Raw genomic sequence first — 10943 nt, forward strand, 5'->3', positions numbered from 1 at the left:
AGAGAGAGAGAGAGGAGATATTCATGTAAAATTATGTGCGTGTGTGTGTGGGGGAGCTGAGGATGGTGCTGGATGCTCTGAAGTTAGAATTATAGGAGGTTGGGAGGTTATAAGTGCTCTGTTTTCTGTTCTTGCCTGCATACAGGAGCTTCAGGAAGGTCTTCCTATCTCCACTTTCCATTATGCTTTAGGAGTGCTAGAATTAATGATGCAAGCTACCACATCTGCCTTTATACTTGTGTAACAGATGCAAATCTGGTCGTAGGCTTGGGCGCCAAGCACTTTTTACCCCTAGAGCCATCTCCCTGGCCCACTTCATATCCCTCATTTAACACTTCTTGTGATTATGTTAAGTCACCTGAAAAATCTAGTAGAGTCACTCAAACTCAAGGTCCTAAACTTAATCCTATCTGTACAGCTCATTTAATGACATAGAGCAATAGCATCCCATGATGTGGAGATCAGAATAAGGACAGGGACATTTGTTTAATCTGCCACTAATTCTACTGATACTATTTTACCTCAAGCCCCAAACTGAGTGCTTCTTATGAAACAAGAATTCATTAGGAATATAAGAATTTTAGATCTTTATGAATATCCTAATGTTATAACAATTGGTGCTTACCAACTCAATATGCCAAACTATATTAAATAAATACTTAATATTTGCAATCAAACAGCCAAATAAAGAATGCATCTCAAGCTGGGTGGTGGTGGCACAGGCCTGTAATCCCAGCACTCAGGAGGCAGAGGTAGGTGGAACTCTGCCAGGGAGTATACAAAGTGAGTTCCAGGACAGCCAGAGCTGTTACACAGAGATACCCTGTCTTGGAAAACCAAACCAAACCAAAACAAAACAAAAAGAAGATAAAACAAAAAATAAAGAAAATTCATCCCATTATTTATCAATCATCTTATTGTTCTTATAAAGCTCCTGTAACCTGTATGAAAATGGAAACCATAATAAAACATTAGTTTTAATTTTAAAATTTTATAAAACACAGATTTCAAGAGTTCAGTCATAATAATTGGTTCACTTCATATATGAACACTGTGAATATATTATCTCATGAGTAATATGGACAATTTGTAAATTAAATTTAATGATAATCATGCCATCTTTTCAAATATTTTTATAACCCTAAAGAGGACCATTGTGTAAGATGAACACATTTTTCCTTTTGTGCCATTGTTCCCAAAAAGAACTTGAAATGCCCTGCTCAAGTTAATTTGATGCAAATGAATTCATGCTTCCTTGCAAGTTTGTCCTTCATTTTCCTTAAAATTATACTGTAAATGGATGTGACATGCTTTATGGTTGTTGTGCGAGGAACATCGTCCTTCCTAAAAGCTTTGTCATTTGTCACAAAGAAACCATTCAGAGTAAAGTAAATTATCTTATCTGACCACAGTGGAACCACTGACCTTCAGACAATAAATTCTGCAAGCAACACAACAGATGAATCATATTTGAAGTTGTGAAAATTCCATAAAAAACCCATGTTCTGATACAAGGCAGCTTCAACAGTAACAACAAAACATCTCTATTGCTGTATTTTAAGTTTAACAGTAGTTTTACCACACTACTATTTCCTTGCTTTCTAGAAATTCTAATATAATATTCTAAAAATTTAAGCTATTTTAATTTCTTTTCATCATTCCTTCTCAGCCTTTTGGCTAAGATCAATTGTAGTATCTTTCTTATCAGCTTAATTACTTTTCATATTTTAGTGACAGAAATATTTGGAAAACCAAAGTAAAGATAATTTGGTATAGCATGAAATTAAAGAAAGTTGATCATGAAAGATCATTTTTTTTCTTTTTAAAAAATGTTTAAAGATTTATTTATTTTTAATTTATGTGTATTGGTGTTTTGCCTGCATATCTGTCTGTGTGACTGTAACTGGAGTTACAGACAGTTGTGAACTGCCATTATGTGTATTGGGAATTGAACCTGGGTCCTCTAGAAATTAGTTCCCATTTTTCCTTTTTAAAAGCTATCTTTTTAAATATTTGCTTTTAATACATTTATTGATTTGTGGTGTGTGTGTGTGTGTGTGTGTGTGTGTGTGAGAGAGAGAGAGAGAGAGAGAGAGAGAGAGAGAGAGAGAGAGAGAGAGAGAGAGAGAAGACAACCTGCAGGAGTCAGTTCTCTCCTTGTGCCATGTGGGTCCCAGGAATTGAGCTCAGGTCAGATTGATCGTTTTTTTATGAGAGACAAAAATGCCTTAGCATATACAAAATCACAAGGATATAGGTGGTGTTGAGGTGAGCAAAGTGGTTGGACTGTGGGATGTTTGTGATGTTTAAGTAACTCCTATGAGAAAGTGAAAATTGCCTGTGTATTTATAGCTCCCAGACCCAGGGAAGGAGACACTGTAGTTTTGAGGAAGCTATTCCTCCACCCATGCTATTCTGAAGAACAAACACTTCCCCTGAGTTTTCAGCGATCACAATAAGAAGGATGGTGGTAGTCTGCCTCTACACATGGCCCTCTTTGGCAGGCCAACTGTTACTCTCACCACCCACCTCACTCTGAGCATATGGCATTACTTCGGCTGCGGAAGCGAGTGTGTGCGGACTTGTCTCCAAGTGGGTATGAATGCTGGTTGTCTTCCTCTTGTTGCTCATGCCACCAACTGTCTCTCGCTGATTATCCATAACCCTGTATTTGAGGATAGTCTGTGAAGCAAGCAATGCTGTTGCTAATTTCATTTCTTTCTAGTAAATCACCAGACCTACTGGATGTTATCATTTTAAAGTTTTTAGAAGGAAGTAGCGACTCTTTGAAGGACAAAAGTGAAACATATTTTCAGTCAATCAAAAACCAACTTACTTAAAATTGCAAGGATTCTAAAACCAAGAATATTAGAGACATGAGAAATGTTATTGAGGTAAATTATAGGATAGTTGGTCAGTGCATTTCAAAGAAGTTTTGCAACCACATAGAGAAACTAATGAGACCCACATGATGGAATGAGGCACCCTTTAATCCAGAATGATCTATTTAATACTTTATTCCAAAATATTCCATCTAGAATAGAATTACATTTTAAGCACCATGAATTCTAAATTTGGAATGTGAGTATAAACATTTTAGAATGGCTACCAAACTCATAACATACAGGCATTTTTCATCTGCATTCTGATTAGAAGCAAAGCTACTGGGCTCACATTGGCATGGCTCTTGGATGGGATTTGATAGACATGCTATGTATCAAGGAATGTGAGAGTATATGGCTCAAAAGAAGATAATGACACTGCAGAAAATAATAAGATTATAATTTTCAGGCTTGTTGCATTTTTTATTTTTTAAACACAAGGTAATTTGTCATACTTCAGAAACAAAGAATGAAAATGAGGAATATTTTTATCTGTCCACTTTATCTTTCACATTCTCCATATTTCCTCACAATTCTGCTTATCTACTATGTTTTTCATCATGGTAAGCTCTTGGGAGTCAAAAACATCCTAACACTTCATATTTTATAAGCAGTCATACATGTGTGTACATGACCACTTGCTAAATGGTGTTTTATCTTTAATATGGAAGTGACAAGGCAAATGATTTAGCATTATAATAGCACCATTGCAATTCATAATCAGCTATCTAGAAATTAGGTAAAATTTCAGAGTACTTATAATCAAATGGAATGTTTTGTAATGAAATAATAATACAAAAATGTGGTTCACACCATCTTAAATATCAAAGTAGAACACCTCACATATTGGAATTAAAGATATGCATAATTATTTTTCAGGGGTCATAGTATACTACTCATAGGCTTAAACCATAACAAAGCTTCTATACCCTCCTGTAGTGAAGAAGTAGTTTGTCTATGAATAATGGAATTTTTTTGCACACTCCATATGTAACCTCAGTAGACACTGAACATTATGACTAAATTATTAACAGATTTAGAACACTAGTAACTGCAAAGCTGATCATTTAATTGAGATAATTAGCTATGTTTTTTACATTAAAAAGCTGATAATGTATTATTCTACAATTATGAATTCTGTCATATGTGTCAAGTAAACATTTAAAAGTATAAGGAAAAATAAACTGTTGGCAAATACTATTTACATGAAAGGGTGATACGAATGTTTGTAATTGCCACAATGACAGATGAGTAGTGAAACGGTTTACACATTGAAAAAACTTCCCCTTTTCATTTATTCTTTGAGATTTTCATGCAATTAGTTTTATCATATTGTTACCCATTTCCCAATTCCTCCCAGAACCTCTTACATCTCTTCTCCTTTAATTTCATGTTTTCTCTGTTTGTGTTCTTTTTCTCCAGAAAGAGAGAACACATAGTTGTGTGAGTATAAAAGTGGAAGGATCTTGGAGGAATTGATGGAGGGGAAATTATCAAAATATGTTGTATGAAAAATTAAATTAACCCATTATATAAAACATATAAATGAATTCCGTCTATAAAAAAGAAGAAAAGGAAGAAAAGCCACTAAAAACATGGAGTCTGCCTTGGGTTGGCCATACTCCTTAATATGGGGTCTGTCCGGGATGGAGTGTGTTCCGTAGATCCAGTGTCATTCTACTGATGAAAATTGACTTTCCCTGTCCCAGAAACTATCATCTGTGTCATATTTGAATAGCTCCTTGGCTAGGGGTGCCCTCTTCCCCCGTTCATGCTGGGATTTAGGTCTGGCTTAAGCTTGTGCAGATATTATGCATACTGTCACAGTCTCTGAGTTCACATGTCCATCTACTCTGTTTTGCAAGGAAAATCATTGGAGTCTTCAAACATCTTTTGCTCTTACAATTCTTCCATCCCTTCTTTACCTAGATCCCTCATGACAGGAAAGGTGTGACACAAACACCCTATTCAGGGAAAATCCAAAGCCTCTTACTCTTGCATGTTATTCAGTTGTGGGTCTCTATTAATTACTGCCTAGTGCAAGAAAAAGCTACTCTACTAAGGGTTAATTGATGTATTTGTTGGTGAGTGTAATGATGTCATTAAGAGTTGTTTTACTGCTTTGTTTACTTAGCAAATAATAGTAGTGGTGGGTATTTTTCTTTCCTGGACTTACATCCTATCTAGTCTCATGTTCTTGACTTCATTCACAGTATGAGATATGGGTTCCATCTCATGAAATGGTCCATGCATTAAAAACGTGGCTCATTATTGCCATATCACTCCTGCCACTATTGCACCTGGGGACATATTTTTTGACAGATTATTATTATTATAACTTGCAGTGTTTGTAGCTGGGTGAGACTAACACCAGTCTCCTTATTTTTCTCCTTTGGTAGCATGTCTATCACCTTCTAGCACTATGAATGCTATCCAGTAGAAGTGAAATTTCCAGTTAAGTACCAACTAGATCCCTCCATGTTTTATGCCACAGGCATGTGATGTTACCATCAATAGGGTCTTACCAGCAAGTTATGGAGGGTATCCAATATCCTGTAATGTTTAAAGCAGGGGTGTCTATGGTACCTCTTTGGCCAGTGACTCAAAAAGAAATAACCCACTCTTGGTAATGTGGGTTTTATTTGGTAGCCTTTGATATCTACTTGAGATACTGGCTTCCCCGTTACACACTGACTTTATTTAACTTTCTTTTATATATGTTGTTTATGTATATATTTTAGGCATCTCCTAATTTTTTGTTTATCTATGTGCGAGTGACTATGTCTGGGGACTAGGAAATCACAAACAGTTCGTGAGAAGGGGAGCTTCAAGGGAGAAGAGTGTGAAGCTCAGTATTTGAACACAGTGATTTGAAAGTGGAAGAGGAAGCCATGAGAGTGAGAGATATAAGTTGATATGTGGTCAAAGGACTAAGGGAAAGGAGGGTAGGGAAAGTGGAAAAATCTATCTCAGTGTGTAAGAATATCCCATAAGCTAATAGAAAAAATAAAAATAGAATGAGAACATAGACAAAACATTAGTAGTCCATTTTAAAACAGGAGAAAGTACATCAGCAGCAAACATTAATACTTAAACATACTAATAGTGTATTCGAATTTCTATTCTTAAGCAAAATGCAAGAACAACACAGAATACCACTGATATGAGGTATTCATATTTAAAATGCTATTTATCAATGCTATAAATAAATACATAGACTTTTGAAGCCAGCAGTTTTCTCTGACAATAGTGGTTTTCTCTGAGACTTAATTATTGAACTATTTATGGGTCTTTCTTGAATTTTGTAAATAGTCAATGAGCATCACTTTTAAAGAACAGGACACCGACATGGTGTAATAGACAAGTTTATGAGACTTTTGTTATTTCTAAAACACTAAGGAATAGGAATTTCATGGCATATACATATTTTTATGTGCATGCCAATGATACTGTGTTTTTCTGTATTAATGGTTTCTATGTCAAATGCGTATTTCACCCTCTGAACAATATTCCTCAGTGAAAATAAGTTTTCTATGATAAACACTGTACACAGCCCTTTTCCTAAATTTTATGCTCTACTTGGCTTAGGTGTCTTAGCAGAAATTTTGGTTTCTCTGTGCTTCCTGTTCAGAAATTAAGATACTGGTTAAGATACTTTTATAAAAAAGAAAGTCTTTTGATGTACCTTTTTTTGGAAAGAGCTTTTATTTCCTTAAGTGTTTTGTTGCCTAAGCGTAATGAATATCCGGCCATGCGAATTAGTAGAACAGATGCTTATTCTGATATATGAGATGAACTTGCTTCCCTCAGCATGCATAGGAATGAAATGCATCTGGCTTCAGTACATAAAAGTCAATTGTGCTCCCAAATGTGCTTCTGTACATTACTCAGATTTTTTTTTTTTAGGGGCAGACGTGCTGTCACTTGCTCAAAGGGGTGCTTTTCTTAATTGTGGAACTCAAGTGAGTCTCAAAGTCAGAAGGCACTAGATTCCCAACCTCAGACAGAGCCTGAGCAGGTGAAGTTACCCGAGTGTGACATCAAGGCTTGAGTCCCACAGAGAAAACAATTGTATGGGGAAAATAAAAGTATGCTGGGATACAACATAGTGAGCATGAGGGTGGTGTAAATGTCAACCAGTGCAGGGGAGAGGGGTTGGGGGGGGGCGAGGGAAAATACGTAACTGAAGTTGAGCATTACAGACATCCTTTAGAAATAGTGATGGGGATACAGACTCATGCTAAGCACTGAAGAAACAGCAACCAGGTTTTCACAAGGAGTTTGGCACACGTGGTACATTGGCAAGGTGTGACAGATACACAGACATAAGAGATACTGAGGAATAGCAACCCTACTTCCCTTTGCATTGTCCAGGTAGCCTTTAAATATGCAGTTTCTTTAAAGGCTGGTATTTAATAGGCTATGCATTGACAAACATCAAGGATGGGATTTCCTTAGAACTTACCAAAAATTGTATTTAATAAGCTGTACTCTAATCTGGTAAGTTAGTTTAAGATAGAAATCCTTACAAAATGAATCCTTTCATGGCAAAGCACCCTTTCCTATTTCTCTTATTTAGTGTGTGGTAGAAGAGCAACTCTCAAAAGATGCTCACACACCAGCCCTAAAACCTGTGTATATGCAATGCTAAAGAGCATGTGGGGTAAAAGTTCAGTTCCCTTAAGGCAGGATCATCTTGGTGGGTTAATGTACTCACCCAGGACCTGCAGCTGTCTGAAGATCAGAGCTCCCAGGAGATGCTAGGGAAGCATTGGATGAAGGATGTGATTCAGAGACAAAATCCAGGGCTCAAACCAAATGAAATTCTCCCCTGCAGCCCCTAAAGGAGTTTCAGACCTGATGATAACTTGGTTTTAGATGAATAAGGCCCACTTTGGACTTCCTATCTCCATTAAAATAGAAAACCATTGATTTAAGTCACAGCTCATACTAAGTTTCTGGAAGAAAGTAACAGACTTCTTACTTTTCTTTTCCTACAAGATATAAAATTAAATTTGTGTTCTAGACACTATTGTCAATTTATTTTTTCTAAACAGTTTTTTATCTTAGAGAAAATGAGAACTGGGGAGTAATTAACAGTTTTATTTTATGAGAGATAATTATGCAAATAGGTTGAACATTAACAGAAAGTGTCTCTGGGGACTAGTAAAAACTTCAAATGTTCCCTCTGACTATATGGGGCTTGTGTGGTGGAAGAAAGATTGTGTGGGTGTCTTGTAATCCATCTGAAAATGAGAAGGCACTGCTAGAATTTGTTGGAGAATATCATGTTCAAGCATTATTTAACCAATAGTCCCAATGACAACTGTGGTTCTCAGAGTACCTTGCATTATTTAAATTGAAATCTAGAATAAGTGCATTTTAAACTTATTTATTTATTTCCTCACTTATTATTAGGTACAGATATCAGGACTGAACCCAAAGCTTTTTCATGGTAGGCAAGCCCTCTGCCACTGAGCTAGTAACAATGATAGTCCAGGAGAGACATTTTCCCTTTTTGTACCCATTCTCATTATATTAGTTACCAACCATTTACATTTAGCATAGAGTGTTACATAATGCACAGAGGGAGATGAAATCAGGTGGAGCATGCTGCTATGGTAATAGATAAACTGGAGAGGACTAGAGTTAAAACACTGATGCCATCTGATAATTCCAAGTCATGAAATTAAAAGGAAAAGTTTGAAAGCTTCAGTTTACTTGAGATTACTTTGTCCAAACTAAATAAGCTATATCTTTGTAAAAATTCCATTTGATCCACCATCAGCCTGATCAAGTTGTATTTGGAAGCATACACACACATAAACCTCGTGTGTGTGTGTGTGTGTGTGTGTGTGTGTGTGTGTGTGTGTGTGTGTGTGTGTGTGTGTAATAACAATTAATTGTAGAAGAGGATATGAAATTCAGAGTTTAGGTAGGGGTATATGGGAGTATTTGGAGGGAGAAAAGGGAAGAAAGAAAGGTTGTAATGTATGAGAGAAGAATCCCTCTTCATTATATATGTACACACACACACACTTTGAGTTTACAATCACATATACTTTGAGATTACATGATATTTGGGTTAACAGTATTCACTCTTTTTTGTTATCAATAGAATACTTGCCCCTCTGTGACAAAGTTTAGATTTGATCAAAGTTTCCTTCAGTCAAGTCCAGTCACCATTGCTGATGTAAATGTCCACATGCAAGGACCACAAGAATTATGTTTCCCTCTTCTTTCGACATTTTTATTTCCATTCCTTGTTTTCTTTCCTCACCTTTACTTACTCCTCTCAAGGTCACTTCTAAAGCATTAATGTAGCACACAATAATGCCAAGATCTTAATGGAAAAAAGTCTCACATACTGTTCACCACTTTTCATTTAGGTCATTGCACTGATAGTCTCATTTGTATAATTCTCATGGTTATGCAGATTCTCTGAAGGCTCTAATGTCTGTTCCTTCCTTAAAATCCATCAGCAACCTTGTGGTGCATTATACGAACACACACATATATGCTCAGTGCCCCCTTTGAAATATATAATTTCAAAGATGGAATTATAAAATTTTGATAAAATATTTGAATGTAGTGCACATTTAACTTTGATTTTCCGCTTCTGTAATTTTTTATAAGGAAACAAAACAAATACACCTAGTAACAGTTATTGATAGTCTGTGTGTAATAGGATTTTGATACAAACAATAATGAATTTAGCAGGCAAGGAATTAATTCCTCAGAATTTCCCTAGACTCAGGGAAGAAGCTAGCTGAAGTTAATAGCAAAATTTCACAACTCATATTAATTTCTATTATCTTTATGACATCTTCCTTACTTTCTGGTTAACATCTTCAGGTTCACAGATTATAATTATATTCTCTAAAATCTCCCTCTAAAAGTCTCTTGAAGTTATTTCCTAACCATATGTGGAAATATCTGCTTCTAATCTGAGCACTTGGGTGACAAAATTAGGAAAATCTCTGTGTGTTCCAGGCCTGATGGGTCTACACAGTAAGTTCCAAATTATCCATGTTGAAACCCTGTCTTAAAAACAATTCTATTTTATAAGCCTCCATTAAAATATATGTAAAGAATTATGTATATCCCTAATAATAACCATAATTTTCACCAAGAGCATATCTCCCAGTATTAACTTGCTCATTATTCAGGTATTTGTGAGAAACAGATTAATTCAGAGGCCTTGAGAGCTGATGCATTTGATTAAACCTTGGGAGCAAGTTGAAATGAAATAAAAAAAACAGTAAATGAATGATCTTATTCTGAAATTTCTCATTAAATATTTAACAATGCCTTTTATGTTCAGAAAACTGAGTCAGTGTACATGGCCTTCCCATTTAAAATATGTTTAAATGAAGACCAGATAAACTCAGCAACTGTCACACAGTGACTTTCCACGATCACATTGCCTCATCTCCTCACACTGCTCATTCCTATTTTAATTGTTGTCATTAATAAAATACTTGTCACTTACTTAAAATTTAGATTGTGATCAAAGTTTTCTTCTTTCAAGTCCAGTCATCCCTCTTGATGTAAATGTCTTCATGCAAGGACCATGAGAATAGTGTCTCCCCTTTCTTTTGACATCTTTATTTCCATTGCTCCCCCTTCATTTACTCCACTGAAGGTCAATTCTAAGACATTTTTGTACTAGCAATAAACCCAAGGTCTTAACAATGGAAAAATCTCACATTCTGTTCACCAATTCCCTTCTAGGTAATTTGCACTGATATTCTCACTTGTATAATTCTCATTTGTATAACTTTCATTTCTATAATTCTCTTTATGGAGATTCTCTGAAGACTCTAGTGTCTGTTCCTTCCTCAAAATCCACCAGTACTCTTCTTCCTTCAGTTTACATTTTTTGAAAACCTCAGGTGCCACAGTTCAACTTTAGCACATATATGAAAATATTCTGAACTTTATTGTCCACTATTATTAAAACATTTTTAGTTCTTTTGCCTATCCCTCTACTCAATTTTTAATCTTGATGTTCCTATGAGTCTATTACTTTCAAAATATTCTTCTGTATAGGTACTGTCT

At 35.6% G+C, this 10943-nt stretch overlaps 1 pseudogene; it reads left to right on the forward strand.

Moving 5' to 3' along the window:
• Nucleotides 1-1657: 1657 nt before the first annotated feature.
• Nucleotides 1658-1756, forward strand: LOC113835421 (annotated as a pseudogene).
• Nucleotides 1757-10943: the final 9187 nt, after the last annotated feature.

This window comes from Cricetulus griseus, chromosome 4, assembly GCF_003668045.3.
Source record: "Cricetulus griseus strain 17A/GY chromosome 4, alternate assembly CriGri-PICRH-1.0, whole genome shotgun sequence".
In the NCBI taxonomy this organism is placed as follows: domain Eukaryota; kingdom Metazoa; phylum Chordata; class Mammalia; order Rodentia; family Cricetidae; genus Cricetulus; species Cricetulus griseus.